This window comes from Leopardus geoffroyi, chromosome B2, assembly GCF_018350155.1.
Source record: "Leopardus geoffroyi isolate Oge1 chromosome B2, O.geoffroyi_Oge1_pat1.0, whole genome shotgun sequence".
Classification (NCBI taxonomy): Eukaryota; Metazoa; Chordata; class Mammalia; order Carnivora; family Felidae; genus Leopardus; species Leopardus geoffroyi.
Window position 1 is genome coordinate 99,356,486 of NC_059332.1, and position 17,355 is coordinate 99,373,840.

The window sequence follows — 17,355 nt, forward strand, 5'->3', positions numbered from 1 at the left end:
TTAAAAAGTTTTCAAATAAACAAAATCGTAACTGAATGAGGAGACATCACAATTAACATCAGAAATACAAAGGTTCATAAGCAGCTACTATGAACAATTATATATCAACAAATTAGATAACCTATTAAAAAGTGGATAAATTCCTAGAAATATACAACCTACCATGACATTGTTATGAAAAAATAGAAAATACGAACAGACCGATAATGAGTAAGGAGATCAAGTCAGTAATCAAAAACCTCTCAACAAAGAAAAGCCCAGGACCAGATGGTTTCACTGGTGATTTCTATCAAACATTTAAAGAAGAATTAAAGCCAGTCCTTCTCAAACTCTTCCAAAATATTGAAGAGTAAAGAACACTCTCAAACTCATTTTATGAGGCCAGCATTACTCTGATACCAAAGCCAAATAAAGAGACTACAAGAAAACTACAGGCCAATCCCCAATGAATACAGATGCAAAACTCAGAATACTAGCAAACCAAATTCAACTGCACTTTAAAAGGATCATATACCAGGGCGCCTGGGTGGCTCAGTCAGTTAAGCTGCCGACTTCGGCTCAGGTCATGATCTCACGGTCTGTGAGTTTGGGCCCTGCATCGGGCTCTGTGCTGACACCTCAGAGCCTGGAGCCTGTTTCGAATTCTGTGTCTCCCCCTTTCTCCCTGCCCCTCCCCTGCTCATACTCTGTCTCTTTTGCTCTCAAAAATAAATAAAACATAAAAAAATTTTTTCAAAGGATCATATACCATGATCAATGGGATTTAACCCTGAGATGCATGGATGGTTTGAACTACCCAAATCAACAAATGCGATACACCACATTCACAAAATGAAAGATAGACAACATATGACCATCTTAACAGATGCAGAAAAAGCATGTGACAAAATTCAACATGCTTTCATGATAAAGCTTTCAAAAATTGGATACAGAAGACATATACCTCAACATATTAAGGGCCATATAGTATTAGCTTTATTTACATAAAGCCCACAATTATCAATACTGAAGAGTAAAAAGCTAAATGCTTTCCTCTAAGATTATGAACAACACAGGAGTGCCCACTCTTATGATTTATATTCAACATAGTATAGGAAGTCCTGGCCAGAGCAATTAAGAAAAAAAAAAAAAAGTAAAGAAGTAAAGCTGTATCTATACAAAGATGACATATTATAACTAGAAAACCCTAAAGATTATCCAAACACACTGTTATAACTTACAAATTCAGTAAAGTTGCAGATCATAAAATCAATATAAAAAAAAATCAGTTGTATTTCTATATAGAAACAACAAACCAGCTGAAAAAGAAATAAAGAAAACAATCTGATTTCCAATAGCATCAAAGCCAAAAAATACCTAGGAATAAATTTAGCCAAGGAGGTGAAAGATCTGTACAATGAAAACCATAAGACACTGATGAGAGAAACTGAAGAAGTTCCACAAATAATGGAACTATATAGATTCAGTGCAATCCCTATCAAAATTCTAATGGCATTTTTCACAGAAATAGAAAAAACAACCTTAAAATTTGTATGAAGCCACAAAAGACCCCAACAGCCAAAGCAATCTTGAGGAAGAACAAAGATGGAAGCATCACACTTCCTGATTTTAAACACTATGAAGCAATAATAATTAAAACATGTATAATACTGGCATAAAAATAAACACATAGGTCAATGGAACAGAAGTGAGAGCCAAATAAACCAATGCATATATGGTCAATTAATATTTGACAAGGGAGCCAAGAATCCTCAGTGGGGAAAAGATAGTCCTTTCAATGAAGAGTGATGGGAAAACTGGATATTCACATGCAAAATAGTAAAATTGGACCCCCAACTTACAGCACTCACAAAACTAACTCAAAATGTATTAAAGACTTAAATTTAAAAACTAAAACCATAGTGGCACCTGGGTGGCTCAGCTGGTTAAGCATCTGACTTTGGCTCAGGTTGTGATCTCACAGTTCATGAGTTCGAGTCCTGCTTTGGGTGAGCAGTACCCTGCTTCCAGTGAACACAAGCCCCACTTTCAGTGAGCCCCGCTTCTCTCTCTCTCTCTCTCTCCCCTCCCTCTCTCTTTCTGTCTCTCTGCCACTTACGGGATTCTTCTCTCCGCCCTCATTCACTTGTACCCTCTCTCTCTAAAAAAAAAAAAAAAAAGCAACTAAAACCATAAAACTCCTAGAAGAAAACACAGGAAAAAAAATCTCCTCAACGTTGGTCTTGGGAATGATTTTATGGATAAGACACCATGAGCACAAGTAATAAAGCATCAAACTAAAATTCTCCTGCATAGAAAAAAAAAAATCAACAAAATCAAGAGACAACGTATGGAATAGAAAAAAAAATTGCAAACATTTATGTGATAGGGTTTACTATCCAAAATATATAAGGAACTCACACAACTCCACAGCAACTAAACTAGTAACCCAATAGCAAAAACTCCTAAAAATCCAATTAAGAAATAGGCAGAGGAATGAATAGACATTTTTCTAAGGACAATGTACAAATGACCAATGAGTACATGAAAAGATGCTCAGCATCACTAATCTTTAGGGAAAGGCAAATGAAAACCATAATGAGATATCACTTTACACTTGTTAGAATGGCTATTATCAAAATACAAGAGATAACAAGTGCTGGTGAGGATGAGGAGAAAAGGGAAACCTGTGCACTGTTGGTGGGATTGGAAACTGGCACAGCCCCTATGAGAATCAGTATGGAAGTTCCTCCAAAAAATTAAAAATAGAATTATCATATGATCCAGCAATCTTACTCCTAGGTATATATCCCCCAAAATGCAATCACTATTTTGAAGAGACATCTGCACCCCTACGTTCACTGTAGCATTTCTTTCTTTTTTTTTTTTTTTTTTAATTTTTTTTTTCAACATTTATTTATTTTTGGGACAGAGAGAGACAGAGTATGAACGGGGGAGGGGCAGAGAGAGAGGGAGACACAGAATCGGAAACAGGCTCCAGGCTCTGAGCCATCAGCCCAGAGCCCGACGCGGGGCTCGAACTCACGGACCGCGAGATCGTGACCTGGCTGAAGTCGGACGCTTAACCGACTGCGCCACCCAGGCGCCCCCTGTAGCATTTATTTCACAACAGTCAAGACACAGATACAACTTAAGGGGTCATCGGGGGGTAAATGGATAAAGAAGCTATAGTAAACATATACAATGAAATTTTACATCTTGCTATTTATGACAACATGGATGAATCCTGAGGGGTTATGCTATATAAAATAAGTCAGACAGAAAAAGACAAATACTGTATGATCTCACTTATATTTGAAATATAAAAAAGCTGAACTCATAGAAACAGAGCAGAATGGTGGTTGCTAGGGGCTGGGGGTTGGAAAAATGGGAAATGTTGGTCAAAGGGTACAAACTTCCAGTTATAAGATAAATAAGTCCTGGGAATGTAATGTACAGCGTGGTGACTACATTAACACCACTGTATTATATACTTAAAAATTGCTAAGAAAGTAGATCTTAAATGTGCTCACAACAACAAAAAAAACAGTAATGCAAGTGATGGGTGTGTTATTGTGGTGATCATTTCACAATATATGTATCAAATTATTACACGGTATACCTTAAATGTATACAACGTTATATAAGTTAATTACATCTCAAGAAAGCTGGCAGGGGGGAGGGTGGCGACTGTTAGTCTCTGTCACACACTAAGTGCACAGTAAATATTACTACCATTATAATTTCTCACAAACTGTTAAGAGAGAATTGATAGTACTCTTTGACTCATTTTAAAGTGGGAAAAATGATATGGAAGCATTGCTCTCTCTTCAGAGAGCAAAGAAGATACTGACCCACATCTTTTCCAAGTTTAATATATGTGGGATGTATGAATATACACACACCCCCCACTAGGGACTAGCCAGTTATCAGTTAAGGCGAGGAGATGGAAGGTTTAAGTTTGGAAAAGAGGATGACAATAACTATTTATAAGGAAGTCGGCAAAGTCACAGAGGCAGAACCTCTCTGGAGCACAGTGGAAGGATTTGGGAAAGATAGAGAAAAGGGTCAAATGAGGAGCTGTTCCAAGTAGTATAAAGATGTGAGTTGAGAAGATAATAGAAAACAAAGGCAGCCGGTACTTCTGCCAGCTGACTCAGAAAAACAGTGAGATGAAACATAATGGAATTATTTCTAGGTTTTTGAAAAGAATATGTGCATTCTCTTTGGTTTATGTTATGATCTGAAAGGTGTCAAGAGATGATGTTATGGCATGCGGAAGTAAATACTCTTTCAAACTTTACCACATATTGTCCTACAGCTACTAATTACCTGCATTGGAGGAATAATAATCTCAACTCTGACTTCCAGTTAAGTTGTTTCCTTCATTGTAACATGTTCACATTCTCTCATAAATTTTATTCCTGGATTTGTAACTAATTACTTGGAATAAATAGTCATTTGAATATAGTTTTATTTTTCTAATTGTATTTACTGTTTGCTATAAAGCAGCTGATCTGGGGACGCCTGGGTGGCCCAGTCGGTTAAGTGTCAGACTTTGGCTCAGGTCATGCTCTCACGGCTCGTGAGGGCCCTGTGTCGGGCTCTGTGCTGACAGCTCAAAGCCTGGAGCCTGCTTTGGACTTTGTGTCTCCCTCCCTTTCTCCGTCCCTCCCTCACTCACTCATGCTCTGTTTCTGTCTCTCAAAAATAAATAAACATTAAAAAATGTATTAAAAAAAGCTGATTTGCTATTTTCCTGCCCAATCTTAGTCATCACATAATTTTTTATCTTGGCATTTTACCACACATAGGAGTGTTCTGACATCTCAAACCTGGCCATTTCAGCATGTACCTTCTCTTCCTGAACATTTTAAAAATATAAAATAAAACTAGAATCAGGGTGTGTAGGTGGCTCAGTTAGTTAAGTGTTGGATTCGTGGTTTCGGGTCAGGTCATGATCCCAAGTTTGTGAGTTCCAGCTCCACATCAGGCTCTGCACTGACAGTGAGGATGCTGCTGGGGATTCTCTCTCTCCCTCCCACTCTGTTCCTCCCATGTTCTCTCTTTCTCAAAATAACTTTATTTTTCAAAAAACACACTTAATCAAAAATACACTTAAACAAAAACTAGTACCAACATTATTCTCCATGGTTAATAGTTTTCAATTCAGAAAAACCTACTAATTTTAAGAATCTTAAGCTGGGAAAGATATTAAAAGCCAAATAATTCATCTTTCGTTTTGTAGATGAGCAAATTCACCTGAAAAAGAAACCTGTCTATGTTATTAACAAAATTAACAGCACAGCTATGATTAGATTTTAAATTTCTAGATTTTTTTTTAAGTTTATTTATTTATTTTGAGAGAGAGAGTGCAAGTGAGCAGGGTAGGGGCAAAGAGAGGGCAGGGGGCAATCCCAAGCAGGCTCTACACTGCCAGTGTGGAGCCCGACTTGGGGCTTGAAGTCACAAACGGTGAAATCATGAGCTGAGCCGAAATCAAGAGTTGGACTCTTAACCAACTGAGCCGCGTAGGTGGCCCTAGGTTTCCAGATTTGTAATCTACTGTTCTATACTTAATCTGTTACTATTTTAAAAATCCATTTTGTATTCTTGAGTCTCCCCAATTTCACAATACCCTAAAAAACATTCAGTGGTTATTCTGAAGTTCCCCAATTCCCAAGTGACTACCTCCATCAACAAATACTTTCAGATTATGTACTATGATCAAAATATAGGTGGTAAAAGAGATATAAAAGAAGTAAAATACCTTCACTAACCCAAAAGCTTACAAGATAATCAGGAAGCAAAGATATATGCCAAAAAGTTTAAAAAATTAAAAATGAACATATGGATGGCTAAGGTTTAAAAATAGGATAGGAAGGCTGGGTGGCTCAGTCAGTTAAGCATCAACTTCAGCTCCGGTCATGATTTCATGGTTTGTGGGTTTGAGCCCTGCAATGGGCCCTGTGCTGACAGCTCAGGGCCTGGAGGCTGCTTTGGATTCTTTGTCCCCCTCTCTCTGTGGTTCCTTCTCTGCCCATGCTCTGTCTTTCTGTCTCTTAAAAATAAATAAATGTTAAAACATTTTTAATAAAATAATAAATAAAAGTAGGATAAAATAAATTATTAGGTATGCAGAGAGAATATAATCAAAACAATCTACAAAGGTTAGGAAGACAATACTGATACAGACTATATTAACTGCTAGCCCCATGTAGCTAAATTAAAATTAAATGAATAATTTAAAAATCAGGTTTTTTCAGTCACACTAGCCACATTTCAAGTACTCAAAGGCCACATATGGCTTGTGGTTGCCACATCTGACAACACAGTTATAGAACCTTCCACCATTACTGCAGAAAGTTCTACTGGATGGCACTGAGGCCCAAGATGGATAAAATGGCAAGGAGACAAGATACATTAGGTCAGGTGTAAGGGAAGAAAAATAAGGAAACTTGCTGGAAAGGTACACAAAGGTAGAAATAAAAGATAAACAAAAATGAAGTCAAATTGAAGATTGTGAACTTTGATATTCAATGAAGAACACATGATTCTTCTTAAGGAGTAAAAAGATCACAAACATTTGATTTTTGAGAATTTTAAAGAGATTTTACTGTTTCCTATGGACTAAATGTGGAATGACAAGGCAGTAAACTGCTGCATCACACATGTGGTATAAATATATACTTATGTACGTATAGCTTTAGTAAATAATGTTAATTTATAGTCCCACCATGAATTTATGATAATCCCAGTTGTTTGACATCCTTGCTAACACCTGGTATACACTAGTAACTTGATGACTCAAGCAAGACTAACCACATTATATTCTAAAATTTCATCTAATCAAAATTTTTAATTTCTAAAGGCCATTAAATAATAAGTATAATGAAATACTAAATAAATTATTCTTGACTTAATCTTTTCTGGAAGTAAACAATCAGTAGATAAAGAAACAGTATTCCCTACATTCTGTAATGTAAGATTTCTATAAAAAAGTCAAGAATTCTATGGTTGGTCTAACTAATAACAGGATCAACAAAATGTACAGCTACCCTAAGTCATTTATTATACAAATTTAATTTAAAAATAGGGATTTAAAAATATTAAATTTAGATTTATAGACCTACATTAAGTCACAGTATTAATCACAATTTTGAGTCAAGAACTTGTGAAACTTATAAAATAACCTCTTTTCAACCATGTTCAATTCTTAGTTACTTCTTCACTTCTCTGTTTTCTCTCATGACCGGTGAAAGAAAATACAAATATAAACATTATTAACATTTTAGCCCTATTGGGGACATGGAAATGCTATGCTAAATCAAATCAGTGAGAATAATCAATCTACATCTTATTTGAGTCTCACAATCATCCCTCTGCAAGTATTTATTATTATCATTACTATTATTTTCAGGTCTTTTTGTCATATTTTTAGGAAAAAATATATAAACTTTATTGAGGTATAAATGAAGCATGATATACTACATGTAATAAGCAGAATTCTAGAATGGCCCTCAAATCTCCTGCCCCTAGTGCTACTTCTATGATTCTATTACATTGTGTGTTAAGAGAGATTTTGAAGATGTAATTATAGCTGTTAATCAGCTAACTTAATATAGGGAGATTATATGTGTGGGCTTAATCTAATCACATGAGCTCTTTAAAAGCAGCATATTTTCCACTGATAGCAGAAGAGGAAGAGATTCAAAGCATGAGGGAGATTCACCAGGCCATGGCTGGCTTGAAGATGGAAGGGGCCACTTGAAAAAGACCTGAGTGTGGCCTCTAGAAGCCAAGAGCAACCTCTGGCTAACAGCCAGGAATAAAACAGGAACCTCAATTCCAAAACTGCAGGAAATGGGTTCTGACAACTTGAATAAGCCTGTAAGCTGATTCTTCCCCAAAGCATCCAGAAAGGAATGTAACTCAGTTGACACCTTGATTTTGGCCTTGTGAGACCCTAAGCAGAAAAAGAGACAAGCCCACCCAGATTTCTGACATACAAAACTGTTAGATAATTAATAGGAATTGTTTTAATCTGTTAAATTTGTGGTTAACTCATTAAGCAGCAACAGAAAACTCATACACTGTACATACTTAAAGTGTACTGTTGGATCAGTTTTAAAAGTTTTAACAGTTTAACATTGAGAAATCACCAGTCACCCCTTAAACTTTCTGTGTCTCTTTGTAATCCCTCCCTCTATCCCTGTCCACAAGCAACCACTAACTTGCCTTTGGTCACTATAGATTTGTTTGCTTGTTGTAGAATTCTACATAAATGGAATCATAAAGTATTTACTTTTTCTTTTTGCCTGCCTTCTTTCCATTCAGCGTAATGATTTTGAGATTCATCAGTGCTGTTCCATGTATCAATAATTCATTCATTTTACTGACTAGTATTTCATTGTATGGATGCATCATAGTTTGTTTATTCATCTGTTGACGGACATTTGGATTATTTTCAGTTTTGAGTTATTGCAAATAGTTACAATGAACACTTTGTATAAGTTTGTGTGTGGACATATATGTTGTTTTTCTTGGGTAATATACATAAGTTTGTTTTAAAGACCTGGGGGGAATGAGAGGTGGGAGAAGAGTTAAGCGTACTTAAAGCAGTGAAAAATGAGAGGGATTATTCTGACTTTCAAAAGTAAATTTCAGGAGAAGCTGTGACATCTCTTGTATCTGAAGAAGTGTCCAAGAAGTGGAGTCTACAAACTGTTTGATAGGCAGGAAGATGAGTTGATAGGCAAAGACTTTAAATCCCTTCTTTTAAAATTCTACTTAGTTTTCAACACATTTTTCAATGGTTTTTGTTGCCTATATGCCTAATAAAATACAGTATCATACACGTTACATTTAACATTATAAAGATGTCTGAATTCCAGATTTCTTATTTACTATGATGAGTAATGTCATTTAACTTTCTATGAACAGACTATACGACAGCAAGAGCCACAGCACAGCCTTAACCTAACCTCAATGGAAGGACCACATTTCAGCAAGAACCTAGCCTATATGGGAAGTCTTCAACTAATATTTTATACACATAAGCAAATAAAGAAAAGGGGTCCAAAACCAAGCATATAATGACAGGATTTGGTTACCACCAACTGAGCTTACTAAATTCAAAGTTCACTGTTAGGCAATTTTTATTTATTTATTTATTTTTAAATTTACATCCAAATTGTTAGGCAATTTTTAAAGAATACAAATGAGTGATGAAATTCAGAATTCTATCTGTGTCACTGACCTATCTGAAGTGATTATTGGGAACTTGAGCACATTTAAGAAAACTAATTCAAAGTGTTTTTAACGAGTAAAGGTAATGTCAACACATAAAGAATGACTAGATATGAAAAAAAATTTCTATTTGGGTGGACATAAATTATACTTCACATCTCCTATTTTTTCCATGATTACTCTTCTATGAGAGCCCACTCTGACATAATCACATTTCACTTTTTCATTGTACAGTATTCTCAAGACAAGTAAGATATAAACTAAGATATGCAAGGCAGACAGCATATTTCTTGCTTCAAAAGTCATAAAAAGAGGCACAGGGAATACTCCCTAACTCTAGGAAGCTGGCATTACACTAAAACAAAAAGCAGATGACATTTCAAGAAAACTACAGACCAGTATCTCTCATGAATACAAATGCAAAACTCAGTAAAATTAGCAAAGTGAATTAAAAAATGTATTAAAAATTATATACCACAGTCAAGTGGGATTCATTCCAGTTATGGAAGGCTGATTCAATATTTAAAAATCAATTAATATAATCCATCACATGTATAGCCTAAAGAAGAAAAATCTCATTATCACATCAGTAGATGCAGATAAAACATTTGACAAAATCTAACACCCATTCATGATAAAACTTCTCAGCAAACAGAGGATACAGAGGATAATTGCTCAACTTGATAAAGAACATCTACAAAAAACCTACAGCTCATATCATACTTAATGGTGAGAAACTAGCTTTCCCGCCAAGATCAAGGACAAAGGAAGAGATGTCCCCTCATCACAATATACTGAAGTTTTAGCTAATGCAATAAGAAAAGAAAAATTATACAGATTGAGAAGGAAGAAATAAAACTGTCTTTATCCGCAGATGACATGATTATATACATAGAAGATACAGAAGAATCAGGAAAAAAAATCCACAACTCCTAGAACTATTGGGCAATTACAGCAAGGTTGCAGCATGTAAGGTTAATATACAAAACTCAACTGTTTCTCTATATACCAACAATAAAAAATTAAAATTTGAAATTAAAAGCACACTTACATAAGCACCCCAAAACTCAAAATACTTAGGTATAAATCTAATGAAATACATACAAGATCTGTAGGAGGAAAACTACAAAACTCTGATTTAAAAAAAAAAAAAAAAAAGTCAAAGACGGGCATCTGTGTGGCTCATTCGGTTAAGATCTCTCTTTTTAATTTTTTTTAATGTTTCTATTTATTTTTGAGAGACAGAGAATGAATGGGGGAAGGGTAGAGAGAGAGGGAGACACAGAATCTGAAGCAGGCTCCAGGCTCTGCGCTGTCAGCACAGAGCACGATGTAGGGCTATAACTCATGACTGCAAGATCATGACCTGAGCCCAAGTTGGACACTTAATCAACTGAGCCACCCAGGCGCCCCTAAGCATCTGACTCTTAATTTCTGCTCAGGTCATGATCTCACCGCTCGGGAGGTGGAGCCCCACACTGGGTTCTGCATTAACAGCCTGGAGCCTGCTTGGGATTCTCTCTCTGCCCCTCCCCATTCATGTGCACGCTCACTTGCTCTCTCTCTCTCAAAAAAATAAACATTTTTTTAAAAATCAAAGGAAAACTAAGTAAGTGGAGACAAATTTTATGTTCATGGATAGGAAGACTCAATACTGTCAAATGTCAGCTCTTCCCAACTTGAGCTATAGACTCAATGCAATCCTAATTAAAATCTTAGCAAGTTATTTTGTGGCTATTTACAAACTGATTAGAAAGCTTACACAGAAAGGCAAAAAACCAGAACAGTCATTGCAATATTGAAGAAGAGCAAAGTTATTAGAGGACTGATACTATCTGACTTCAAAATTTACTATAAAACTACAGTCATCAAAACTGTAGTATTGATGAAAGAACAGACAAATAGATCAATGGAACAAATAAATACAGAACCCAGAAAGACTCTCACGTAAATATATGATCTTTGACAAAGGAGTAGAAGCAATACAATGGAGCAAAGATAGTCTTTTCACCAAATGTCACTGGAACAACTGAACATTCACATGCTACAAAAACTAGTATAATAATTAAGTCTAATCTAGACACAGACCTTACACCCTTCACAAAAATTAACTCAAAATGGATCACAGACCTAAATGTAAAATGCAAAACCATACAACTCCTAGAAGATAGCACAGAAAGAAATCTAGATGCCCGTGAGTTTGGCAATAGCTTTTTAGATATAACGCCAGATCCATAAAAAAAATAAGCTAGACTTTACAAAAATTAAAAACTTCTGCTCTGTGAAAGACACTGTCAAGAGAATGAGAAGACAAGCCATAGACTGGGAGAGAACATTCACAGAAGACTGAAAAAGGACTGTTACCCAAAATATATAGAGAACTCTTAAAACTCAACAGTAAGAAAACTAACAACCTAGTTAGAAACCAGACAAAAGACCTAAACAGAGAGTTTGCCAAAAAAAGATACAGATGGCAAATTAACATATACAAAGATGCTCAACATAAGTCATTAGAGAACTGCAAATTAAAATGATATACTACTACATACCTATTAGAATGGCCACAATCTGAAACACTGACAATACCAACCAAATGCTGATGAGAATTTGGAGCAACAGGAAATCACACTGCCGGTGAGGATACATACCGGTACGGCCACTCTGGGTCAAAGTTTGGCAATTTCTTACAAAACTAAACAAACTCTTACCATATAATCTAGCGGATCACACCCAATGAGTTGAAACCTTATGTCCACACAAAAGCCTGCACATAGATGTTTATAGCAGCTTTATTCGCAATTGCAAAAGCTGGAAGCAACCAAGATGTCTTTCAACAGGTGAATGGATAAACAGGGTATGATATATCGAGACAACGGAATATTATCCAATGCTAAAAAGAAATGAGCTAATAACGAGCCATGAAAAGATATGGAGGAATCCTAAACGCATATTACTAAGAGAAAGAAACCAATCTGAATAGGCTATATACTGTACAATTCCAATGATATGACATTCTGAAAAAGGAAAAACTGGAGACAGTAAAAAATCAGTGGTTATCAGGGGTTAGGGAGGAGGGAAGAGATGAACAGGCAGAGCACAGAGGACTTTTAGGGCATTCTCTAAAATGGTGGATACATGTTATCAGACATCTGTCAAAATCTACAGAACATAGAACACCAAGATTGAACCCTAAAGTAAATTATGGACTTTAGGTGATAATGATGTGCCAGGGTAGGTTCACTGATTGTAATAAATGTATCACTGTGGTGGCAGGATGTTGAAATGTTGATAGCGGGGGAGGCTATACATATATGACCTGAAGGTCAATGTGGAAACTCTCTGTACTTTATGCTCAATTTTGCTGTAAACCTAAAACTGCTATAAAAAATAAAATCCACTTAAAAGTCATAAAAAATGTGAATGTACTTGATCCCAAGGAATTGTACACTTTCAAAATGGTTAAAATGGTAAATTTTGTTATGTATGTTTTTTTTTTTTTTCTAAAAGTCATTGAGAGGGTTCTAGCAATATTAGGAACTAAGAGTATATGTTCTATTTAGATATCTGTCTCCTCTCTATCTCATCTTACTCAAACTATTGTCTCAGTCCACCTGAGCTGCTGTAACAGAATACCATATACTGGGTGGCTTATAAACAACAGAAATTTATTTCTCATAGTTCTGGAGGCTGGGAAGTCCAAGATCAGAAAAGATCAAGGCTGTCCAAGATCAAGATGTCTGATGATGGCCCCCTTTCTTTTCTATAGATGGCTGTCTTCTTGCTGTGTCTTCATGCGATGGAAGGAGCAAGGGAGCTTTTATTAAATATATTATACATACACACACACACACACACACACACGCACACATATATATACATATATCGATCTATCTATCACTGGGACACCTGGGAGGCTCAGTCGGTTAAGCACCTGACTCTTGATTTTGGCCCAGGTCATGATCTCATGGTTTGTGGGTTTGAGCCTAACACTGGGCTCCACGCTGACAGTATGGAGCCTGCTTGGGATTCTCTCTCTCTCTCTCTCTCTCTCAACCCCCTTCCACTCTGCTCCTCCTGAACTCTCTCTAAATAAATAAACCTAAAAAAAATAGTAATGTCATCATTTAAGTCTCCTTTAAGGCAATATTTTTTCTAACTACTTCCTTCTGGCTTAGACCTTCTATAGCATTGCTCATTCAAAGAACTACAGAATTTTAGTCCCACCCTGGAACTTCTGATCAAAATCAGCTTTCTACCAAGATCCCCAGGTAATCAGGATGCACAATAAAATCTGAGTACAGTATTCTGGAAGACCTAGCACCTCTTCCTCCTGTAGGTTCCTTGCAAGGAACATGAATTCTAGAGATAAAGGGAATAATGTACCAGAGTCAAACGGATAAGGCCAAGGTTTTATCAAAGGAAAAGGAATAAGGATGCAGTAATGCAAAATTAGATTTAAGAAGTATCATGGGTATAGTTGGGAAAAGAGAAACATTCATGAGAAAAATACGTGGTATGCCAAGCCAACACAATTAGTGTGGTCATTTTTGCGATCTACCACAGACATACATATTGGGTATTATGTTAAGTATTATGTATTTATTTTTAGGGAAATAAAACTCTTACTTTGTGCCAGGAACTTTGCTAAATGCTACATACATGTAGATGTGTATGTTTTTATGTATTTAATCATTACATTAAGTCCTTACAAAAAGTCCTTAGGGTAGGGATAGGCTATTCTACTTTACATGCAGGGAGACTGAAGTTTAAGAAGGTAATAACTAGACCAAAATACTATTACTTATACAGAACTGAATCAAAATTGGAAATGAGGTTTTTATAGGTATCACCTAGTTCAATGTTTTTTCCCCTACTATATCATCCTATGTTTTCTAGAAATCTATTGCAAGATCCTAGTGATCCTCTAACACCTCCATAGAGTAGCCTCTAAATAATGTCACGTAACAAAATAGTTTATAATTTGAGATGTAAGTCAAATTTGCTTGATTACTTTGGTACAGTACACCTAGCCGAACAAATCAACTTAAATAAGAAGTTGTTCACATGGCACAGGAGTCATCTTCTTTCAGACTGATTCTTGGAACTTAATTTTTCTTTCAAAAAGAATTCATTCAATGAATGCCTATTGTCTGTCAGTAACTGTACTAAATACTGAAATACAGCAAAATAATCTGCTTTCATAAACTTTATTTCAAAGTTTTCCCCACATGAAGATGCCCTTCTTGAATCATGAAAATAAAGGATTAATAGGGGGAGTGGTTATCTTTAGAGAAATTTCTGGAATCTACTATTTTAATGGGAACATATTCCTTTTTACATTCAAACCCTGCGATATAGCTAATGACAAATTTGAGTCACCTGCAGGTATTCTTAGATATTCACAAATATGCATTTAATTGCCCAAGTCAAAAGCCTATCAGTCATTCTTGACCTCTCCCACTACTTATTACCCACATCTTTTGTACCACTTAGTTGATTTTACCTTCAAAATATCTATCAAATCCATCCACTACTCTCCATCTCCACTAACACTCCATGATCAAGCTGCTCAGACCATAACTGACACATTTGATCTCCCTGTGTCCATTCTTGCCTTCTTAGAGCAGCTATTGATATCTTTAAAATAGAAGTCTTATCATGTTATTTCTCCTGCTTAAAACCTTTCACAATAGCTTCCCTAATATAACTGTAATCCCTTCACTGTAGCCTATAAGAGCCTGCTTATCTTTCCATCCTTACCTTGAGCCCTTCTCCCTGTTGCTCTAGTCACACTATCCTCTTTTCTGTCACACCACTCTTTTCCACTGTAGGGTCTTTGTATGCACTGCTTCCCCTTAGCATTTCTGGCTCCTTTTCATTTCTCAAGGCTCAGAAAGGCCTTTCCTAATTCCTCTTAAATAGATCCCCTTGTTATCCTATTATAGTGTCCTATTTGTTTTCTTCATAGCATGTTTTCAACTTATATATTTGCTTGTATCTTTCCTACTAGGCTATAAATTAGAGTAGACACTATGTTTCATTCATACTGTCCCAATAGTTACCATACTACTTGCTACATAGTAAGTGTTCAATAAGTACTTTTAAAAATAAGCAATGTTTACTTTCTGTATGACATCATGTTGGTTTATTTTCCAACAGCAAATAGTGAAAGAAGGGACAAAACTAAATTCACCACAGGGAATTAAAATGAAAAGGTCTCCAGGGTCAACACCCAACATGAAAATACAATTTATTACCTAAAAATAAATGCCTGTTACCATCACCTAAATTATTAATTGTCAGACAAATAAAGCCTAGTTCCTATGTGCCTGGAGTATCTAGGATTAGCAGTTCGCTACTTAGAAACAGGGAAAATCATATCACTGCTAGTGTAACTTAATAACAGGCTTTCCTCACTTTTCCTATTTCACTATAAGAGCATTTACCAGGTTAAGTATCAGGCTGTTGAAACATACAGACATGAAATTTACATACCAACTCCCAAATACAGCACAGTGTAGTTCCAAAGACAGGATTACAACACTGTTTCTGGCATAACAGCAATAACTGTGTTTAAACAGATTAAATAATGGTTGTTTGTAGGTAGTTGAAAAGAGGGAATTTCTAAGGTCAGTTATTGTAAAGGGGAATAACATGTCTGTAGGGCATGTAAATTAATAAAATGAACTAAACTTAGGTAGGTCACTAATTAAAAAAATATATATTGAATAGTAGTTAGCATTGAATGAAGTGTTTCTCCACTATATTCAGAAAAAACAAACCTTTTATTTTGTGAAGTAATATTTATTGCTGCTGGTTATTACATAATCAGTATGTTTCTTGAAGAAAATCTGGGAAATATTCACATACATAAAAATAAAAATCATCCCAGATCCCAGCAACTAGAGAGACAAACAGTTAACATCTTATTCAACAAATAACTGTATTTTAGACTGACTGAAGTATTACGTAGACATAACTTTTTTTTTTTTTTAATGTAGACATACTCTTAAAGTGAATTAGATTCTCTTAACCGACTGAGCCACCCAGGTCAGAATTTTTTAAGTTCCTGAGCAGCCAAGAGTTAGATTCTCTTTAAGAGTATGTCTACATAAAAAAAAAAAAAAAAAAAAAAAAAAGGTATGTCTACATAATACTGTAGTCAGTCTAAAGTACAGTTATTTGTTGAATAAGATGTTAACTGGAGAGTGTTATGCTAAGTGAATTAAGTCATAGAGAGAAAGACAGATACCATATGTTTTCACTCTTATGTGGATCCTGAGAAACTTAACAGAAGACCATGGGGGAGGGGAAGGGAAAAAAAAAAAAAAAAGTTAAGAGAGGGAGGGAGCCAAAACATAAGAGACTGTTAAAAACTGAGAACAAACCGAGCGTTGACGGGGGTGGGAGGGAGGGGAGGGTGGGTGATGGGTCTTGAGGAGGGCACCTGTTGGAATGAGCCCTGGGTGTTGTATGGAAACCAATTTGACAATAAATTTCATATTTAATAATAATAAAAAAGAGAATCTAATTCTCTCTCTATATTCTGTGCCTATCCACCTACAGATTTTTGTTCACGCCATTCTCTCCTCAAAAAATGAACCCAATCTCAATCCACTCAGCTTTAGGATTGAGAGCTATTTAACATCTCTGAGCAGCTGTTTTACCACAAGATTTTTGTGGGATTTACAGCTTTCCAGTTATAGATAAATAAATCATGGGATTAGGGAATACAGTCAATGATATTGTGATAACATTGTATGGTGACAGATGGTAGCTACATTTGTGATGAGCATAACATACAGAGTTGTTGAATAACTATGTTATACACCTGAAAATAATGTAACATGGTGTGTTAGCTCCACTCCAACTAAAATAATAATAATACACATTAAGAGCCTAGTAAGTAGGTGCTGTACAAATGGTAGTCATTGTTATAGCTAAATTGTCACCTCTTTATTTCAGTCCATATCCTATTTATAGGTCATTTACATTACGGTACCTAATCATAAGCCAACATATGTCTTATCTCCCTTACTAGGATCTGAGATGATCTGGGAAGTTCCCAAGTCTCTCACATTTTATACTCCTTACAGTGTATACAGAAACTTAAGGTCAATTTAATAA

The 17,355-nt window shown here is 35.7% G+C and overlaps 1 protein-coding gene across 7 annotated transcripts in view; it reads right to left on the reverse strand.

Moving 5' to 3' along the window:
* Window positions 1-17,355, reverse strand: part of WASF1 (WASP family member 1) — a 70,680-nt gene that overhangs the window by 29,314 nt on the left and 24,011 nt on the right. Inside the window, exon 1 of one of the 7 annotated variants that reach the window (XM_045499263.1) lies at window positions 5,454-5,467. The exons of the other annotated variants lie outside the window; for them this stretch is intronic. The gene's annotated coding sequence lies outside the window, so the exon portion shown is untranslated. Of the gene's footprint in view, window positions 1-5,453; window positions 5,468-17,355 lie in introns of those variants that run through there. 7 annotated transcript variants of the gene reach the window in all.